The following is a 23,135-nucleotide window of genomic DNA, read 5'->3' on the forward strand; positions in this document are numbered from 1 at the left end:
TGAAGAAAGATGAGATTTAAGTATAAAACAAAAAGAGATCAAGATAGGGAGAACAAAAATAATCAGCAGAAAATGGGTGAAAAGACAGGAATAATGGATGGTTGCAGATGTTATGAATAACTGGTGTTTCAAGAGTAAAAAATGTCCAATTATATGCCTACATTTTGCTGAGAGGTAGAGGATGTTGTTGACAAAGTACTGACTAGGTAGAGACACTATGAGCTGATGAAGAGGCTTCATATTGTATCTGTTCATTTATGCATTAATTTGTGTTGCTTTTAACTGCATTTTCTGATTTGTTTATTCCAAAACTTTTAAATGTTAAGTAACCCCCTAAAATGTCCTTACAGTTTTCAGTTGGAGAATGAAGAGGGAGGGGGAGGAAAGGGAGGAAAACAAGGGGGAGGAGAGGCAAGAACGGAAGGGGTAGAATAAGAAATCTCATTTGTTTTCTCCCATAGCTACTTAGCATTTCCTTGATAGAACTTCCAACTAATTATAATTACTTTTTTCTGTTTATGATACATAGATTTATTATTTTGAATTTCTTTTTTAAAGCTTTTATTTAAATTCCAGTTAGTTAACATACAGATGTTATTGTTAGTTTCAGTATATGATTTAGCAATTCAACACTTGCATACAACACCCTCTGCTCATCACAAGTGTACTCCTTAATATTATTTAACCCATCCCTCAACGCTCCTCCCCTCTGGTGGCTATCAGTTTGCTCTCTAACATTAAGAGTCTCTTTGTTGGTTTGCCTCCACTTCTTTTTTTTTTTTTTCTACTCTTTGGTTATTTGTTTAAATTCCACATATGAGTGAAATTGTATAATTATTTTCTTTCTGACTGATTTCCTCTAGGCTCAATCCATGCCATTGCAAATGGCAAGATTCCATTCATTTTTTGATGCCTGAGTTTTTCATATATATGTATATATATACTATTTCTTCTTTATCCATCAGTTGATGGACACTTGAGGTCTTTCCATACTTTGGCAATTGCAGATAATGCTGGTATAAACATTAGAGTGCATGTATCTCTTTGAATTAGTATTTCTGTATTCTTTAGGTAAATACCTAGTAGTGCAATTGCTAGATCATAGAGTAGTTTTATTTTTAACTTTTTGAAGAACCACCATCCTGTTTTCCAGAGTGGCCACACCAGTTTGCATTTCTACCAATAGTGCAAGAGGGTTCTCCTTTCTCCACATCCTTGCCAACACCTATTATTTTTTGTGTTGTTGATTTTAGCCACTCTAGCAGGTATGAGGTGATATCTCATTGTAGTTTTGATTTGTATTTCCCTGATGATCTAGCAGGTATGAGGTGATATCTCATTGTAGTTTTGATTTGTTTTCCCTGATGATCAGTGATGTTGAACATTTTTTCATATATCTGTTGGCCATCTGTATGTCTTCTTTGGAGAAATGTCCATTCTTCTGCCTATTTTTAATTGGATTACTTGTTTTTTTTGCATGTCGAGTTTTGTAAGTTCTTTATATATTTTGGATACTCACCCTTTATCAGGTATGTCATTTGCAAATATCTTCTCCCATTCCACAGATTGCCTTTTATTTTGTTGACTGCTTTCCTCAATGTACAGCTTTTTAATTTAATGAAGTCCCAATGGTTTGTTTTTGCTTTTGTTTCCCTTGCCTCAGAAGACATATTTGGAAAGAAGTTGCTACGGCCAATATCAAAGAGGTTACTTTGTGTGTTCTTCTCTAGGATTTTTATGGTTTCAAGTCTCACCGTTAGGTCTTTAATTCATTTTGAATTTATAGCTACTTTATCTTGTTATTAATTCTTTAATGCCTATGTCCCCCACCAAATATCCTTCATGATGTACATTTGCTTGATCCTATGTTAATAAACTTTGTTGTTTTGAGGGGGAAAAGTCTCTACTTACTATAAGAGTATATTTTAAAAATATGCTAATGTCTTGGCTCCTAATTTCTAAAAAGATACTCTAAAAGTTATTTTTTTTAAAGATTTTATTCATTTATTCATAGAGAGAGACAGAGAGAGAGAGAGAGAGAGAGGCAGAGACACAGGCAGAGGGAGAAGCGGGCACCATACAGAGAGCCTGACGTGGGACTCGATCACGGGTCTCCAGGATCACACCCCAGGCTGCGTGCGGCGCTAATCCACTGTGCCACCGGGGCTGCCCTAAATATTTTTTAAAAAACAAAATTTTATTTTGTTTTCTCAATGGTTTTACTTATTTATTTTAGAGAGAAAGAGACAATGTGCACTGAGGGAGAGGGAGGAGAGAAGCAGATTCCCTGCAGAGCAGGGAGCATGATGCAGGGCTCAATCTCAGTACCCTGAGATCATTACCTGAGCAGAAGGCACATGTTTAACCAACTGAGCCATCTAGGTGTACCAAAAAAAAAAGACATAAAATATTAAAACTGATCATATCATTTGCTGGCAAGGATGTGGAGCAACAGTAGTTCTCCTTCATTGCTAAGAGGAATGCAAAATGGTAAAAGATTCATAGGTTTTTACAAGACTATCTATATTGTTACCATAAGATACAGCAGTCGCATTACTAGATACTCAGCCAACTGATTCAAGAACGTATTTAAACCTTCACAGGAAGTTTTATAAAGGCTTTCTTCATAATTTCCTTCAGTAGGTAAGTTGAATAAACAAACTCTATAAAGTGGCATATTATTCAGATAAAAAGTACCAACAAAGCCAAAAAAAAAAAAATCATGATGACTCTTAAATGCATATTGTCAAGTGAAAGAAGCCAGGATGAAAAGACTACACACTGTATGATTCCTGTTACATAACATTTGGGGAAAGGCAAAACTCTACAGATGATTAAAAACAAAACAAAACAAAACAAAACAAAAGGTTCCCAGGAATTTAGAATGGAAGGAAGAGGGCTAAACAGGCCAAGCACAGGGAATACTTTTGGGTGGTGAAACTCCTCTGCATGATACTCTAATAATAGATACATGACACTCTGTCATTGAAAAAAAAATATGACTTTAGCACACAGTGAAACTTAATGGAAATAAAATCAAATGTGGGGCTCCTCTGTGTGCAGGGCCCCCTCAGAGTGCATATTTCTCTCTCCCACAAAGTCATCCCTGATCCTGCTTCATTGGTACATATTTGCCTAGTGAACTTGTAATCCCTTCTACTTCTTAGCACAACCAGTATCTTTGAGCAGACTCTGGGGAATCAGAGACTCCATGGGTCCAGTTGGGTTGGATCAAGTCCTCTAGGTATTGTACTTTCTCCTTTCTGGGAAAAATAGAGGCTATGCTAAAGACAGGCACTTTGTATAGCAGTAGAAGAGACTGTCAGGGAAGGCAGGAAATAAGTCACTGACTGCAACAGAGGCTTTATATCCATGGGAATGGTGTAAGTGATAACTGGGAATATTCCAGCCACAAAGCAAGGAAAGCGACTAAAGTTGAAAAACTGGGCAAGACTGAGAAGATGTGGACAGCATATGAACTAGGTCCATTCTCTCATGAGGACATTGTACACTTCCATCATCTCAGTTGCCATACTCCAGGAATTTCTCCAATTCTTCTCTGTAGCTATGGTACATTGTCCAAAATTTAAAGCAATAATATTTATGAGATTTCTTTAGAACTATTTGTTTTTGTTTCCTTTTTACCAAAGGTATATGATGGTAACCTAAAGATTTTCTTGTGAATCTTCTTCACAGCCAGGACACAGATACATGAATATATGAATAAAGAACATACTTTGAGCCCTGAGAGGCTGCCAATAGTTTTCATTCAGCCAGAATTATCCAGCCTTCTCTTCAGTGAATTTTCCAGAATAGAGGAAACTGGAATGGATTTATCAAGACTAAAGCAATCTACATTAATATGTCCATAAAGGAAAGCAATACAAAGAGCTGCCAAAATTTACTCTGACTGGGAAATGGAAAGGAGAGCAATCAGTAAATGTGTGTGTGTGTGTGTGTGTGTGTGTGTGTATGCCAGATTTTCTCAACTGTGGGCGAATGTCTAAAATGCACAGAATGCAGGAGTGCCTGGGTGGCTCAGTAAGTTAAGTGGCCAACTCGTGGTTATGGCACAGATCATGATCTCAGGATCATGAGCTCAAGCCAGTGTTGGGCTTCAAGCTCAGCAGGGAGTTTGCTTGAGATTCTCTCTCTCTCTCCCTCTGCCTCTATCCCCGCTCATGTATACTCTATCTCTTACTCTAAAATAAATATATAAATCTTTTTTTAAAAATAAAATGCACAGAATGCAACTCCAAAAATATTTTCATCAATTTATTAATTTTTCTGAAATATTTATTGGAACCCTATACATCTTGGCATGATGGTAGATCTGGGGTCACAAAGAGAAACTATAGTTTTCTCCTCAAACTCTCATGAAAACAGAAAATAAGCAAAAACCAAAACACAAGTCAGCAGGGAACAACATTGCTCTTTGCACCCCTCTTTGTACCATGGCCAGGAGCTACACCTCCCACAGGCAACTTATTCAGTCAAATTTCAGGTTAGATGGGGAATGGGGCTCAGTCAAAAAACATTAGGTTGCCTAGAATATGAAACAAGTTCCGTGCTCACGGCTAAGCTTCTTTGCTTTTGATAATTGTGTCGCTTTACACAGGACAGACAATAGAGCCAGCAAAACCAAAAATAGAGACGTTTTACCATTGAAGCCAATGACAAAACCCACAAATGTCCTGAAAGGACTGGGAATTTGAATAACAATCCTGGTGGAAAATGGGCCAATAGAAGTTGCATCCTAGTAGCAGATGCAGTGTGTAACACAAAGGAACAGACCACAGGAACACCAATCAAAGTACAATATCAGATGACTCAAACATCCTGAAAGTTCAGAGAAGCAGTAAGAGCATAAAATTAAGTGTTTATATTATAAACACTTTATTCAAATATTAAGTGTTTATATTATAGTAATCTTATTCTGCCAATAAGAAGAAAGCTTAGGAAAATTCCTCTAGCCAAGTAGAGAGAGTAGCCAGCAAAGTAGGGGCAGGTGATCAAGCTGGGACAGCTGCTCACCCAGGGGACATTCAGTTTGCTCTTGCTCATGAGGCTATTTTCCATCCAAACATTCTAAGGCAGTTTAGCTTTAAATGTGGACAAAAATAGCATGAATAAAACATAGGAGGCACAAGTAAAATTCTACAGGTCAGATCAGAGCCTATAAGGAATTCAGTAACAGTATGTGCAGAGACATGTAGTTTTTGAAATATTCCATATGTACAAAATATCAGAAAATAGGCAACATGGGTAGGCTATGTGTTATTTGAGCACGTTTAGTATTTCTCCTCTTTATTCAACCTGTCTCAAAACAATATCAATTCAGGGGCACCTGGATGGCTTAGTCAGTTGGGTGTCTGCCTTCATCTCAGGTCATGATCCCAGGGTCCTGGGATCAAGCCCTATGTCAGGCTCCCCGCTCAGTGAGGAGTCTGTTTCTCGTCTCCCTCTGCCCCTCCTCCTCACTTGTGCTCTCCCGCTTTCTCTCTCTTTCTCTCAAATAAATAAATAAAATCTTTTAAAAAAGCAATACCAATTCAGACATGTTGTTTGTCAATAGAGTATGTTAAACTAAAACAAACAAACAAATATGGGAGGCAAAAAAATATATCTAAGAAGGTAAAAACATGTTTGAATGCATCTAGAGATAGTTTTTAAAATAAAATATTAACTATTCTTTGTGAGGTGCTTTGAGGATGGGAATAGCTATCCTCAAATGAATTTCCATTATTCTTCTTATGACTGTCTTTCTCCCTGTTTTCATTCATAAATATGTACTTCTCTTGGACTTCTGACAGGATTTACATGTAGGATATTTTGAAATCATGTAGAATGAGCTTTGTACAATGGTGAAGTGAAAGCACACAGGGCAACACCTGACACTGGGAAACCTAAGTTGGTAATAAATGATCTCTCTTGCAAAGCAATCACTTTTCCATTTCTGGCTAGCACAGTATACATAATTCTGGTAATTTCCACTTCTATGTTTCATTTTCTATCTCTGTTTAAGTTAATAATTTCACATGAGCTTCAAAATCAAGGACTGAGAAGACAAAGAATCATAGCTTCCAGGAAATATTAATGTCTGTCAGGTTTGTAGGGTTTTGGGGAATGAGGAATGGATGCAGAGGTAAGAAAAGGCAGAGGTAGAGAAGCCAAGTAGTTCTAGAACATGCACTCCTGTTTCAAAAACATTTTTTACCCCTCTCTTTTATCTTTTGGACTTCTCTCTGATATTTTATTTGAAGAAAGGGTCTAACTATAAAAATGCTCCAGTGATGAAAAATCACTTGAAAACCTTGGATAATAATTTTGTGATGCATTGGAATGTGTTATTTTTGCTTCCTTGGAAAATGTGCTTTAGAATTTTCTAAGTTTATTCCAATGATGAAAATTATTTGTGTTTTAGCATAAGGCCAAAAATTACCTGCATTCAGGTGGTTGGGGATCAGGATTCAATAAGGAAGGAATAATGGATCTATTAGAATCCATCTCTAGCTGAGTGCTACTATGATTAATATAGCACTATATGGCTTCCATTCTAAATATTTATTGTTAAATAACAACATTTGTTAAATAACAAAAAATATTTGTTAAATAACAATATTTATTGATTAAATATTTAGAATACTGAGTAACCAGAACAACTTTAGATCTAGTTGCTTAGAATCCTAAGTGGTTCTGAACCTTGCCATACTCCTCAAGAAACCTGTCTGGGAAATCCATTAATAGGCCATCTGCATGGATGCATCTAGTCCTAGAACTCTATGATTTTCATAGCACAGATATATACTCAAGAATTCCTCCCATTATCATATTACCTTTAAGTGTAATTTAATATAACAATATGTACACAACACACTTTTAAGTGTTAATGTTCCTTTAAACTTAACAGATGATGAGTTTCATCATTCTCACTAAAACCATTACATAAGTCCTTGAATGACAGAATTAAGAACTCAAAAATACTGTGAAAATTTATTATGAAAATAGATTTGGTGACTTTGATCCTAAACTTTGGTGACCAGGCTCTGCTATTCCTAGCAAATAGAGTATGAATCCCGTCAAAGGTAATATTTGTCTTGGTGCCTAAGTCAGAGACTTATACTCATCTTGCACCTGCTTTGCCTATGCTGATTCAAGCTCTCTTTCTGAAGGCATATTTGATTTACTTTACTAATTTTCATTGCACTTTATCATCTGTTATCTGAATAAACAACAGAGAATGTGATAGTTCCCTATGTTCTAGTGTTGTGAAGCATTTTAAAACATTGCCAAGGCCTCCCTTGTATAGTCACATATTTACTCTTTCTCCAGGACCACATAGTTCACAGAAGTGTATGATATCAATTCTCTCCTTGATGAGGACTGATGTCATAAAGTAAGCTTTAGAAAAACTAACATATTGCTCTTTCCTCTGTAAGATGTTCATTAAAGGAACAACACAAATTTAATACAATTGTTTAAATACTTATGGTGTAAGGACACGTCCAAATGCAGTCTAACTACTGAATGTTGACATGTGTTTTGGAGTATTGCTCCCCTCCCCACACCAGGAAATTTTAAAAACTATGTTTTTTGGTACTGTCCTAGAGCAAAAAGCTTTAATAAAGTTTAATATTGAAAAAAATAATTTGTAATAGAAATGTAGAAAAATGATTATTTTTCATTAATTTAATTTAATGATTTAAATTTCATTAAATCATAAGTAAATGATTTAAATTAAATTCACTCAATTTAACTCACAATGACTCATTGAAAAGTAATGGTCTTACTTGAATTTAGGTAGAGCAATATTTTCCTTTTTCAGAGGTCACTTCTCTGGCAATCCCAACATTCTGGAGAATAGTCTGGATACAGAAAGCAAAAATGAAAAGTCCCTATGAGTATACAAAGTTAAAGCAATATAATCTATCTACTGAAATTTATTTACTGTATCCACAAAGAAAACATGCACCCCATGTATGTTTATATTATATTCGTTTTTAAACATGTTTCTTTGTGAATTTCTAGGAGTAACTCAAAACTTTGTGAATTATCAAGAGGAAAAATACATGATGAGTATTTCCCAAATGGCTAATTTCATAAGATTGAGTTCTGCAGAACACACTTTGGGAAAATTGGCTTATAAAAAAAAAGTACAAAAGCATATTTGATAACCTGCCCAAAATTGTATCTACCAGTAGTTGGCATTTAGATATAAGCTGCCTACACCACAGCCTTTAGAATTAGACTCCACATTTAAATTACTGATAATATTTAAAAGCACTCCTTGTGAGGAATAGACTATTGATTTGATGCCTTTATTTTTAATGAGACATAGCCATTAACTCAGTTTTATACTGAGGGAGAGGGGGTTGGCCTCTATACATCAAAGCCTGGCAACAGATTGCTAATTGCAAAGGCTAGAATGATGTTTCTGCCTTTGGCACTTCATTGTTAATGACCCCATTTATGTTATTTGTCCTCTCACAAACTCAATCATACTTTTCAAAATGTTCTAATACTTTATTAAAACGATAAGCAGGTAAAATATCATATTTAATAGAGCAGTGGTTATCAGAAGTTCCAGAAGCACACAGCTGGCTGCATAGAAATTGCTTGCATAGCTTGTCAAAGATACATACCTGATTCAATAGATACATCCCATTCTGAATCTGATTTAGATTTATACAGAGGCTTCTGAATATGAATATATGACTTTTTATAGGTTCCACAGAGAAATCTGAACCTTAGCCATGTTGAGAACCCTAAATGAGGATATAAGCTTCTGAAACATGGTAGGAATAATTCTGGGCTGGCTCCTAGATTCCCATACCCTGGCCTAGACCATGTATGATCCCTTCCCCATGATCCCATGATTATGAGTTGAGCTCATGACCACAATATATTTCACTTCTGTGATGAGTTTCCATTAGATGACAAAGGCAAAGGCAAAGGAATTTTCTAGCCATAAACTCCCAAATAAGCGAACTTTGAGTTAACCAGTCTGAGGGAGATTATATTGGGTAGCCAGACTTGGCCAAGGGAAGAAAGGTCCTACAAAGGGTCAGAGATTCAAACTGGGAAGAAGTTTCCTCCTGACTTTGAAGAAGTAAAGCTGCCTTGCTAGGGGAAGACCATATACCTAAGACCTTCAGAAAGCTGCTAGTAGGAGCTCAGAGCAACTGCTGGCTGACATGCAACATAAAAATAGGGAAATCAATCTTAGAAACAGAAAAAACTGGATTCTGCCAATGACTTATATATGGATTTGGAAAAAGACCTTGAGCCTGGGATCAGAACACACTCCAGTTAACACATGATCGCAGCCTTGGGAAACCTTGCACACGTGTGATTAGGGTTAGTTTTTATTTCATAAATTTGATGACTGAGAATTATGTATTAAGTGAAAATAATACCAATTGCAGTACAATTCTTAACATTGTATCTCAAGGTACATAAAATTTAAGTTTTTGTTGTTGCTTTAAATGTTTTCCATGAACTATTTAACCTGATCCCATTTTCTGCCTTTCTTTTTTCCTATAAGATGTATTCCATGGGTTTTATTTCAGATATAATAAATATAACCAAAACCTCTCCAATTAAACACAAACAAATGAAACAAAAGAGGGGCCTGTCCTTGTTGCACAGGTCCCTGTTGAGGTGTAAGAGTAGGAGAATTTCTTAGAGAAGAGTGCGCTGTCATCACTCAGGAGGCTCCACACCTGCTTTCTGTGGGTATGGAGGGGAACCTCGGGTTCTAAATTCACTGATCTACCTTTCTAGGTTATAACATGCATGTTTTATATATGATGTCCAGCATCTTAAGTGCTACTTAAGTGGAAGAAATAAACAAAACTTACTTTACTCCAGTTTCTTTAGAACCAGAAATCCAACTCTATTTTTTGATTTAAGAATGCAATAGAAAAAAAAAAAAGAATGCAATAGAAAATATTTTAAATGAGAAATTTAAGAGAATACTCATGACATTAAAAAACACATTCAAGGTATGTCACTTAATATAGATATGAATATATTACCTGTATGCCCTATGCTGGATTTTCATAAAATAAAATAAAATGTTCTTCACTGAAAACACTGTAACACAAATACCATTGAAGAAAACAAATTCAGACATAAGTATTAAAAAGTCAAAGAAAGAAAATTAAATAGATGAAATCTAAAGTATTTTGCAACATTATTCATCTATATAGACATTTTAAGCAAATGTTATTTAATGAGGTCTGACATTTACCAAATACTAGTTGGGTTTCAACATAGGGTTTCTTCATAGACTTGTAACACTAAGCATCATTATTTGACTGGAGAGTAAATTTTGATGTGTTTTCAAAGGAACCTTTTTTTTCCATTTAATAAACAATAAGAATTTCACAAGTCAGAGCTCTTAAAATGGAATATCTGTCACTATTTGAAAAATGCTATCAGCTTTGATGTTACAAACACAAAACAAAACAAAACAAAAAAAACTCTGCTACAATTGATGTCCACAGAACTGCAGTAAGCTTTCTTCTTGCCCAAACTCACTCCAGCACCCTGTTAGTTAACAAAAGACATTTTGTGTCCTCCAAACATGAGTCTTTTGTTATAAAATGAAGTATGTTGTAAGAGAATGACAACCTCAAATTAAACTTGCCAGCAGTAGTTAAAAACATGCATACTGCAGTGTGCTGTAAACTTAGGAGTCAGGATTTACATTCAAGTTGCAGGCTAGTAGAAAGCATTCCACACTATGAATATTATTAATGACACTTTAGAGTTTTGCTTCAAGAATGCCAAGATTAAAAAAAATTAAAAAGGAAAGCCAAAATAATTTTTACTTAATTACTTTCACAATACTTATCAAAAGATAGTGACTCGGTGATGTTTTCTTGGCTTGCATTTTAAAATACATTTTATAATATCACTGTGCCAAGGCAATGAGTTGATTTGTCCAGTCAGCTTAGGATAATAGGGACAGGGAAAAAATTACATCTTTCAAAACCATGACAGGGATTGTAAAAAGGGTTATAATTCTTAACTCTTTCTGGTCTCAAACCCTTTGCAACTGGCCCACAGCCTCTCCCAGTAAGAATGTCTAGTTCCTTATCACTTAAATCTATGTTGGGCTTGATCAGTGGTTCCATGGGAAGGAAATATGTGCTAGTACTGGAACCAGGGCTCAAGAAACTCTTCATATTTCCACGTTCTTTCAGAACCTTTCCAGTGACAAAAACAAGCCCAGAAGAGCCTACTAAACGATGACAGCTCACACAGAGGTGGAACTAATTGTTCTATCTGAGCCCCTTGACATTTGAGAAGTCACCAAATGTGCTAATCTGACTCACAGTCAACCATATAAACATTCAGGAAGTTGATGTATAAAAAAAGGAAAATATTAATAAAGAGAAAGCTTAAAAAGAGAAGGCAATGGAAAGTATTAAGTCCAAGGTGCAGAAAGAAAAAAAAATGTTGAAGGAAGGTAAATGGAGCCTAAGGGGCTTATGGGACATGATCTAGAAAACAGGCATGCACATGGTAGAAGTTCCAAAAGGCAGAAACAAAGAGAAAGAGGCAAAAAGAACTTTGGAAGAAATAATTGCTGAAATATCTTAAGTTTCATGAACATTAATACATCCATCAAAAAAGCTCAAAGAACTCCAAACTAAATGAACATAAAGAGACCCACACCAAGCCAATTTTAGTTAAATTAATAAAAGCCAAAGACAAAGAGAAAAACTTGAATGCAGCAAGAGAAAATTGGTACTTAATAAACAATTGACCCTCAATAAGATTATCAGCAGTTATCTCATCAGAAACTGTGGAGGTCAGAAAGCACTAGGCAATATATTCAAAGTGCAACTGGAAAACAAAACAAAACAAACTGTCAACCAAGGTACCTATATCTGGCAAAACGTCCCTTCAACAGTGAGGGGGATATTAGAACATTTTTATAAAACAAAAGCTAAGAGACTTCATTAGACTAAACCAGCCCTACAAACAATGCTCAAGTGAGTCCTGCTGGGTGAAATGAAAGAATATTCCATAGTAATTTGGAGATATAAAAGCAATTCTCAGGCAGCCCGGGTGGCTCAGCGGTTTATCGCCACCTTCGGCCCAGGGTGTGATCCTGGATACCCAGGATAGAGTTCCATGTCAGGCTCCCTGCCGGAGCCTGCTTCTCCTTCCACCTGTGTCTCTGCCTCTCTCTCTCTCTGCCTCTCATGAATAAATAAATAAAATCTTAAAAAAAAAAAAATTCTCAAGAAAGGTAATACATTGGCAACTTAAAAAAAAAAACTAGTATTATTGTAACTATAATGCTACCTTTAAAAAAATTGTTTATTTGAGAGAGAGAGAGAGAGAACACAAGTAGGAGGAGAGGGGCAAAGGGAGAGAGAGTAACAGACTCCCTACTGAGCAGGGAGCCTGACACGACAGTCAATCACAGGAGCCAAACATCATGACCTTCATTGAAAGAAGACATATAACTGACTGAGTCACACAGGCATTCCAACCTTTTGTCTTCTACATAATTTAAGAGATTAACATATTTTTTAAATTATTAATCTAAAGCTAGTATTATTATAAGTTTGGTTTATAACTCCACATTTGGTTTTCGACCTAGTTTAAGAGACTAATACATTTAAAAGAATTATTAGTTCATATTTGGGGGCATAGAATATATAAAGATGTAATTTTGTGACATCAACATCCGAAAACAATATAGATAGAAGTATAAAGAAGCAGGATTTTTGTATATTATTAAAGTTAGGTTAATATAAATTTAAATTAGAGTGTTATAATTTTAGAATGTTAAATGTGATCCCCATAGTAACCATGAATAAATTAGCAATAGAATATACATAAAAGGAAATGAGAATTTAAACATTTCACTACAAAGTATCAACTAAATAGAAAAGAAGGTAGTAAATAAAGAACAAAAACCTATGAGGTAAAGAAAATAAATAGAAAAATGACAGAATTAAGTCCCTTATCAGTGATTACTTTAAGTATAAGTGAATTTAACTCTAAAAACAAAAGGCAGAGATTGGCAGAGTGGATAAATCTTATAATTCTACTATGTGCTATCTACCAGATATTCATCTTGTATGAAAAGACACAAAGAAATTAAATGGAAAAATTTATTCCATGCAAATAGTAACCAAACAAGTGTAATGGTGGCTATACAATTATCAGGTAAAATAGACTTTAAATCAAAAATGTTTATAAGAGACAGAGAGTCACAATGTATACTAATAAAATGTGTAATACATGAAGAAGATAAAATAATTATAAATATTTGTGCATCTAGTAACAGATTATCAAAATATATAAAGCAAAAACTGACAGAAGGGAGATGTACACAGGTATATAATAGTTGCGGACTTCACTGCTCCACTCTGAATAATGGATAGAAAATCAGACCAAAAAAGTACAGAAAGTAAACAACACATCTTAAACAAGTTATAGTTCAAAAAAATCACAAGAGATATTAGGAAATACATAGAGTTAACTGAAAACAAAACACAACCCACCAAAACATGGGACACAGAAAAAATAATGCTAAGGAGGAAATCAATAGATGGAAACTCTTACATTAAAAACAAGAATGATCTCAAATCAACAGCCTAACATGACAACTTAAGGACATGGAGGGAAGATGGCAAAATAACTCCAAAGCTGGAAGAGAGAAGGAAGTAATAAAGATTATGCCAGAGATAATCAAAATAGATATTAGAGGGACATCTGGGTACTCAGTTGATTAGGAGAGCCAACTCTTGATTTTAGCTCAGGTCATGAGCTCAGGGTTGTAATATTGGGCTCCCAAGTCAGGCCTAATGTTCAGTGGTGAGTCTACTTGAGATTCTCTCCCTCAACCTCCCCCAAAATAAATAAATAAAATCTTCTAAAAAATAGATATTAGAAAAACAATAGAGAAAATCAATGAAACCAAAAATTATTTAAAAAGATCAAGAGAATTGAGAAAATTTTAGAATTTTAGCTACAGGTACAAAAAAAAAAAAAAAAGAAAAGAAAAGAAAATGAAAGAAGACCCAAATTCATAAATTCATAAATGAAAGTGGAGACATTACAGCCAAATCAATAGAACTTAAAAAGATTATGAGAGTACTATAAAGAATTATATGTCAAAATATTGAATAGTCCAGATGAAATGGACAAATTCCTAGAAACAAAAAACTAAGACCAAATCACTAGGAAATATAGAACCTAAAATCATCACACTCCCTGATTTCAAACTGTATTAAGTAGCTACAGTATTTAAAAACTGTATGGCATAGTTATAAAAAAGAGATCAATGGAACAGAATAAAAAACTCAGAAATAAACCTACACATATACAGTCAACTATTTTATGACAAGGAAGCCAAGAAGATTTGTAACCATAACAATTCTATAAGAAAAAGTAAGCAGTAAGCTCTTTGACATAGATGTTGGTGATTATTTTATTAATGTAACATTAAAATCAAAAGCAAGGGCAGCCCCAGTGGCCCAGCAGTTTAGTGCCACCTTCAAGCCCAGGGCGTGATCCTGGAGACCTCGGATGGAGTCCCATGTCAGGCTCCCTGCATGGAGTCTGCTTCTCCCTTTGCCTGTGTCTCTGCCTCTCTCTGTCTTGCATGAATAAATAAATAAATCTTAAAAAAAACTATAGATCAATATCACTTAGGAACAATTAGTTAAAAATCCTCAACAAAATTTTGGCAAACCAAATTCAGCAGCATATTAAAAGGATTTTACACCATGACCAAGTGGAGATTATCTGTGGAATGCAAAGATGGCTTAACATGTAAAAATCAGTTGATGTGGGCGCTTGGGTGGCTTCAGTTGGTTAAGCACCTACCTTTGGCTCAGGTCATGATCCCAGGGTCCTAGAATCAAGTCTCACATCAGGCTCCCTGCTCCAAGAAGAGCCTGCTTCTCCCTCTCCATCTGCCTGCTACTCCCCCTGCTTGTGCTCTCTCTCTCTCTCTCTCAAATCAATAAATAAAATCCTAAAATAAAATCAGTTGATGTAATATATTATGTTATCAAAATAAAGGGGGTAAGAACCACATGATCGTCTCAATTGGTACAGAACAAGCATTCAACAAGATTCAACACTTTTTTCTTGATAGAACTACTCAGCAAGCTCAAATAGATGAACAATGTCTCAATAAATTAAAATCTACATATTCCCATAACAAAATTAATACTTAATGTTGAAAGACTGAAAGTTTTTCCTGTAAGACCAGGAAGGAGGCAAGGATGTCTGCTTTCACCAATTCTATTCAATGTAGTCTTGAATGTTCCAGCCAGAGAAATTAGGTAAGTAAAAGAAATAAAGGTGTCTAAATTGGAAAGGAAGAAGTAAAATTAATTCCGTTTGCAGATTATAAGATCTTATATGTAAAAACCCTAAAGTTTCCACATGCAAAAATATTGTTAAAACTAATAAATCAAGTTAGTAAATTAGCAGGATACAAAAGAAAAAGACAAAAATAAGTTGCATTTCTATACACTAACAATGAACAATCTGAATAGAAAACTACAAGAGCAATTCCATTTACAATAACATCAAAAAGGATAAAATACTTGCAAATTAACTTAATCATGAAATTAAAGGCTTGTATGATGAACCCTACAAAACATTGTTGAAAGAAATTGAGGATAATATAAATACACAGACACTCATCCCATATTCATGAATTGGAGGATTTAATATTGATGTCAATAATACTCATCATCATCTAAAGCTTCAATACAATCCCTATCAAAATACCCAATGGAATTTTTTGGCAAAAACAAAAAATTACATCCCAATATTTATATAGAATCTGAACGTATCCCAACTAGTTAAAAAAAAAAAACCTTGAAAAAAAAAGCTAAAAGACTCACACAGGTCTTTATTTTAATATTTACTGAAAATTTCAGTAATCAAAACAATCTGTGTAGTACTTGCAGAAAGTCAGATAGATAGATAGATAGATCGATGGAGTGGAATAGGAAGACCAGCAAGAAAGTCTCACATGCATGGTCAAATGATTTTTGACAAAGTGACAAAATTATTCAATGGATGAACAGCCTGACAACAAATGATGTTGAAAACACTAGATATTCACATGCAAAAGTATGAATTCAGACCCTTTCCTGATACAATAAAAAAAATCTCAAAATTGATCAAAGACTCAAATGGAAGACCTAAAATGTACAAAATTCTTAGAAGACATAAGGAAAGAGCTTCCCAACTCTGGATTTTGCAATGATTCCTTGGATATGATTCCCAATGCATAGTCAAAAGAAAAAAAAGTAGGCAGATTGGACTTCATTAAAATTAAAAATAATTTGTTCATCAAATGACACTATTGAGAGAGTAAAAAGATTACCCATATAATGAAAGAAAAATATTTGCAAACCATGTTTCTGATAAGGGATTAATATCCAGAATACACAGAGAACAAAAAAACAAAACAAAACAAAACAAAACAACCTGATCGAAAAATGGGCAAAGACACTGAAAACATATTTCTTCAAAGAAGATACACAAATGAACAATATGCCCATGAAAAGATATTCAACATCACTAACCAGGGAAATGCAAATCAAAACTTCAAAGAGATACAACCTCACACCTGTCAGGATGACTGGTATTAAAAAACAATAATAAATAAAACTGAAAATAAAAGGATGTGAAACAGCTGGACTATCTGTACATTGTTGGTATGAATGTAAAGTGGTATAGATGCTGTGGAAAACAGTATGGTGATTCTTCAAATAATACAGATAGAATTACCATCCCAGAAATTCCACTTCTAGAGATACATAAAAAAAACTGGGAAAGAAGAATCTTCAAGATGTATTTGTACATCCATGTTCATAGCACTATTATTCAGAATTGCTAAAACATGGAGGAAATCTAAGTGTCCACCAATAGATGAATGGGTATAAAAAATGCGATATATATATATATATATATATATATATATATATATATATAAATTTTATTTGTCCTTAAAAAGGAAGAAAATTTTGGAATATGCTACAGCTTTGAGGAACCTTGAAGACATTATGCTAAATGAAATAAATGTGTCACAAAAATATAAATATAGTATTATTTCACTTATATGAGGTACTTAGAATTGTCAAAATCACAGAGACAGAGAGTAGACTGGTAGTAGGCAGTCTGAGGATAGGGAGAATGAGAAGTTGTTTAATGAATATAGATTTTCAGTTTTATAAGATAACCATAAAGTTTTGATACTTTGTTTAGAGTGATAAATATTGATACCAGTAGTCTGTGATAAGTTGCATAACTATATTATAACACTAGAACAACTACCAAGGAAAATTTAAATAGTAATGTAGTCAAATACATGAATAAATCAAAATCGAATCAAAGTGGATTTTTTTATGATTTATTTATTTATTTTAGAGAAAGAGAGTGAGAGAACATAAGCGTGTGCTGGGGGAAGGGCAGAGAAAGAGGAAGAGAGAATCCTCAAGCTGACTTCCACTGAGCATGGAGCCCCATATGGGACCAATCCCAGGACCCTGAGATCACCACCTGACCCTAAACCAAAAGTTGGCTGCTTAATCAACTAAGACACCAAGGTGTCCCTCAAAATGGAATTCTTTTTATTTTTGTTTTTTAAGATTTTATTTATTTACTTATTCATGAGAGACACACAGAGAGAGAGAGAGGCAGAGACAAAGGCAGAGAGAGAAGCAGACTCCATGCAGGGAGCCCGATGTGGGACCAGATCCTGGATGCCAGGATGATCCCCTGGGCTGAAGGCAGGCACTCAACCATTAAGCCACCCAGGCGTCCCTCAAAATGGAATTCTAAAACTGTTCAAGTAACCAATCAGAGGAAAATAAAATTAAAAAAAAAAAACAGAAATGAGAAACATGAAGAATATAATAAAACAAATAAAATGGCAGACTTATGCTCTAACGTCATTTATTTAAATGGAAATGATCAAAATATTCCAATTAAAAGAAACCGGTTGATGGATTAAAGATCCCAACAGAACTATAACCTTTCCAAAAGAAGCTTAGTTCAAACATAATGATATATGTTAAAAGAATGGGAAAACATAAAATTTAAATATTAAGCAAAATAAGCAGGAATAGGGATGCTTGGGTGGCTCCGCGGTTAAGCATCTGCCTTTGGCTCAGGGCATGATCCCATGTCTGGGGATCGAGTCCCACATCAGGCTTCCTGCAGGGAGCCTGCTTCTCCCTCTGCCTATGTCTCTGCCTCTTTCTCTCTCTGTCATCAATAAATAAATAAAAGATTTATTATCTTATAATAATAAACAATAAATTATTTGTTTGTTTATTTATTTATAAATATTTTATTTTTATTTATTCATGAGAGACACACAACAGAGAGAGGCAGAGACACAGGCAGACGGAGAAGCAGGCTCCATGCAGGGATCCCTTTGCGGGACTCAGTCCCCAGGTCTCCAGGATCATACCCTGGGCTGAAGGTGGCACAAACTGCTGACTGCTGGACTACCTGTGCTGCTCTCTCTCTCTCTCTTTCTTTTTTTTTTTTAAAGCAGAAATAGCTACATTAATTTCAGATAAAATAGTTTTTAGGGCAAAGAAATTACTAGGGACAAAGAGCAATACTGTATAATGATAAAAACATTAAGTGAAAAAGCGACTCCTGGGTGGCTCAGTTGGGTAAGCAGGGACTCTTGATTTTGCCTCAGGTCATGATTTCAGGGGTCCTAGGATTGAGTCCCACCCCAGACTCTGTGCTGAGTGGGAAGTCTGCTTGGGATTCTCTCTCTCCCTGTACACTTCCCCACTCTCTCTCTCCCCTAAATAAATAAATACATATTTATTTATTTATTTATTTATTTATTTATTTATTTATTTATTTAAATCTTATTTTAATAAAAAACATTAATTGACCAAGAATGAATATATAGCAACCCTAACTTTTATCTTTTAAATAATACTTGAAAATACATGTAACAAAAGCCAAGAGATCTTGAAAGAAGAAATAGACAACCCTACAGTTTTAGTTGAGGCCTTAAGCACTCCAGTCTCAACAGTTTATATTGGCTAAAAAATCAACAAAGATACAGAAATTAACAGCACCATCAACTAAAAAGATCTAATGGATTTTATAGAGCATTCCACCTAGCAAAGTTAGAATATATGTTCTCTTCATGTGTCTGTGGAACAATCATTAAGACAGATTGCATTTTGGATCATGAAACAAACGTTAACAAATTTTATGACAAGAGAAAAATCTTCAACAATGTAGAAATTAAACACAAAATTATAAATATTCCTTGGTCCTAAGAGAAAGTATCAAAGGAGATTTAAAAATTCAGTAAATGTATTGAAAATGAAAATACAACATCAGAAGTTATTGCATACACACAAAGCAGTTCTGAAAGCGAAATTTATAGCACTTAAATGCCTATGTTAGGAAAGACTGAATATCTCAAATCAATAATCCAAGTTCCCATATCAAAAAACTAGAAAAGGAGCAAAATAAATCTAAAGTAAGCCAAAAGAAGATAAATATAAGAATGTAGGTCAATGCATCCTTTAGTAAAAATTAGCAAGGTAAAATCTGGTTCTTAAAAACAAAATAAAATATTAAGTCTTTATCAAGAGTGACAAAGATAAAAACACTGAAAATACACATCTCAAATGTATGGAATGAAATAGAGAATATCAAAAAAGCTCCTGCAGTCATTGAAAGGATCATAAGGGGCTACTATAAAAAAAACTTTCCATTTTGAATTCACCAATCTGAGAAATGGAATCATTTCCTGTGGACAACAGACCATTAAACTTGGAAGAAAAGAAAAAAAGATAAAACAAATTGTCTAATACGATTAAATAATTTACATTTGTATTAAAATCTTCTGAAAAGTAATCTCTAGGCTGAGATGGCTACTGAAGACTTTTGCCAAATATTTAAAGAGGAATTGAGACCATTTTATATATAACATTTTCCCAAAACTACAAGAGGAGGGAGCATTTTTCAACTCGTTTTATGAATCCAGTATCAAGTGATGCCCAAAGCAGACAAGGACAACACATACAGAGAAGAATACTAAAGAAGGATATTTCTCTTATATACTTAGAGGTAAGAAACCTCAAAAATAAATTAGGAAACCAAATCAAACAATGGTTCCAGGTATACAAGGCTAGTTCAATATTTGAATGTCAGTCAGTGTTATCCACTGTTTTTAAAGAAGGAAACTCCCATTAATAGATGAAGAATAATTCGATAAAATTCAACAGCCACTCTCACAAAACAAATAAAAAGACTCATTAACAACAACAATAACAAAACCCAGGGGCACTTAGATGGCTCAGTTGGTTAAGCCTGTGCTTTCAACTCAGGTCATGATCCCAGGACCCTGGGATCAAGCCCACATTGGTGCTTCCTGTTAGCAAGGAGTCTGCTTCTCCCTTTCCTTCTGCCCCTCCCCACCAACTAATGCTCACTCATAAATAAATAGATAAATAGATAAATAAATAATTTTTAATCAATAATAAACCTCCAAACCACAGCTAACATCAGACTTAATAGTGAAAAGGTAGCATGTTTCCCCCCCCATATTGAGAAGACAATAAAGCCTGCTGTAATAATTCCATTCAAGATAGCAGTTTGTTCTTTCTTTTTTTCTTTTTCTTTTTCTTTCTTTCTTTTTCTTTCTTTCTTTCTTTCTTTCTTTCTTTCTTTCTTTCTTTCTTTCTTTCTTCCTTCCTTCCTTCCTTCCTTCCTTCCTTCCTTCCTTCCTTCCTTCCTTCCTTCCTTCCTTCCTTCCTTCCTTCCTTCCTTCCTTCCTTCCTTCTTTCTTTCTTTCTTTCTTTCTTTCTTTCTTTCTTTCTTTCTTTCTTTCTTTCTTCTTTCACATAGTTTAAATTCTAGCCAGTCTAAATATTGGAGGGGAAAAAGTAAAACTGTCTCTATTTGCAGACTACATAACTGTCTGTATAGGAAATCCCAAAGAGTTTCTCAAAAGATCTATTACTAATGGTTAGTAAACTTACAGGATACAAGGTCAAAATATGAAATTCAACTTCATTTCTACATACTAACATCAAACAAACAGGAACCAAATTTAAAAATGCAATGCTATTTAGGATTACCCAAGGAAAAATAAATATTTCAGCATAAATATAACAAACATGCACAGTACCTGCATAGCAAGAGTTACTTGTGTAACTGTTGATGAAATCATTCAGAGAGGACTTAATTAAATGGGTGACATACCCTGCTGACTGGCTGGAAGATAATAAGCCAGTACGAGCTGGACAAGTGTGCCTGGCTGGGCATGAAAACTATCATATAAGTTTAATTACTTCACTTAGTTAAATTAAGCAATACTAAGTCAATTGTACATTTTCCAGTTTAAAAGAATCTATCTAGAGATGAGAACAAAGATCAGACACAAGAGAAAAAACATCAGCAATACAGCACAAAAGGACTTTTGGATGATTTTGACTAGCATGCTTTTCTTGGTCTTTGCTTTGAATAAATCACTAGGCTGCAAAATGTTTTCTATACATACAACAGTTTTCTAATATCTCATTACTATCACTGACTGCACTGTGATATAAAATGTTTACCTTTCCAAGTAGAGAATTTGCTAGAGCAAAGTGAATCAGAGTCCCTGGTTGGGCATGGAGACTAATATTTACATTACACTGACTTCACGTAAATAAATACAGCAATATTAAGCCATCTGTACTCCTTTCAGAAAACAAAGCTATTTTTGTGAAGTTCATCACTGCAGAATGCAACTCTCTGTTCTATTCTAATTATTAAAAACACCTGACTCAAAGTTCCAGTATTTCTTTAATTTTTTTTTCCTTATGGAGTAAAAAGGTTAGTTTCTACGGGTTTTGGGTTTTTTTTGTTTTCTTAATTTCAGACACACATGAAATAATCTTAAGGCAAATTCAAAAACCTGTAAATAAGGAATGACTTATTCTTTGACAAGAATGCTAGAGAAATATTCATAAGATCAAAGTTTATCCTCTGATTTATAGCCATACTTTTTAAGATGGCCAAAACACATACTATTTCTAACTGTTGGTATAAGTTTATATATTTCATAAGACTATATCTATTTACACATCACCAAATATTTGAGTGCCCACTAAGAACCCAGTACTGTTCTAGGGTCTGTGAACCTGATACTGGAACAGAACGTGTTCACGTGCAAAGTTCTTCATAATTGTTCATCGTGTCACATCAACCACGGTAAGGCATCTGAATAGCAGGAGAGTAATATTTTATTCTCTTTAACAATTTTATGCTTGTATACGAAAAACAAAAAGTAATTTCCTGTTAATTTTTGACCACATTTTAATGTGGCCACATTTCAAGCATATTCAGCCAGCCCATGGTGATATAAAGCTCAAAGAAGAGTCTTTTTCTATCAGGTTCTCTGAGATCAAGGAGAACATTAAAATGGGGGGGGGGGGGGGAAGAAAATGGGAAAAAGCAAACACAAAAGGTAGCTCAAACTCACAAATTTACATCTTTCAGTTCAATAGTTTGTATTGCTAAAGGATACAATTGTAAAGATACATTCATCTTGAAAAGGTAGAATTCAATATAAGTGATAATTTTGAAGTCTTAATCTTGTCAGTTTGCTCTTTTGAATTTTAAACTACAACTGCAATAATCTGCTATTATAAGAGCACATAAGTAGCAACACTTTGAAAGTTAAATAAATCTCTGAGGATAAATTGTTAATACTTAACTCTTTTCTATAGGACATTTGTAAAAATAGGAAGACCCACATTTCTGAGAAATTATATTTTTGAATACTCAGAAGCAACAGTAAAAGAGAAATTGTTTTTCAATTAATATAGTTGACATTATGATAATATAGATATTTGTCAAAATTTAAAACTAGAAAATCAATAGCTGCAGGTGAAGTGAGTCTCATCAAAAGGGAGGTAGAATAACTGGCCAAGGTATCTGGCCAGTTGAATCTGGAAGCAGAGAGTTAAAAACTCCTTGAGAAAGAGGCTGGAACTATGATCCTCAAAAGCAGCCAAATTACACTAAGTGTAATCTCTTTCTACTTTCCTTAAGCCATTAGTAGTCTTCCTAAATGTTTCAATATGATTTCGGCTGTGCCT

At 34.4% G+C, this 23,135-nt stretch overlaps 1 protein-coding gene across 5 annotated transcripts in view; it reads right to left on the bottom strand.

Moving 5' to 3' along the window:
* SNTG1 (syntrophin gamma 1) overlaps positions 1-23,135 on the bottom strand; it is an 814,835-nt gene that overhangs the window by 525,874 nt on the left and 265,826 nt on the right. For 4 of the 5 annotated variants that reach the window (XM_072804667.1, XM_072804668.1, XM_072804670.1 and 1 more), the window contains one exon: positions 7,791-7,865. The exons of the other annotated variant lie outside the window; for it this stretch is intronic. The gene's annotated coding sequence lies outside the window, so the exon portion shown is untranslated. The remainder of the gene's footprint in view (positions 1-7,790; positions 7,866-23,135) is intronic. 5 annotated transcript variants of the gene reach the window in all.

This window comes from Canis lupus, chromosome 28, assembly GCF_048164855.1.
Source record: "Canis lupus baileyi chromosome 28, mCanLup2.hap1, whole genome shotgun sequence".
In the NCBI taxonomy this organism is placed as follows: Eukaryota; Metazoa; Chordata; class Mammalia; order Carnivora; family Canidae; genus Canis; species Canis lupus.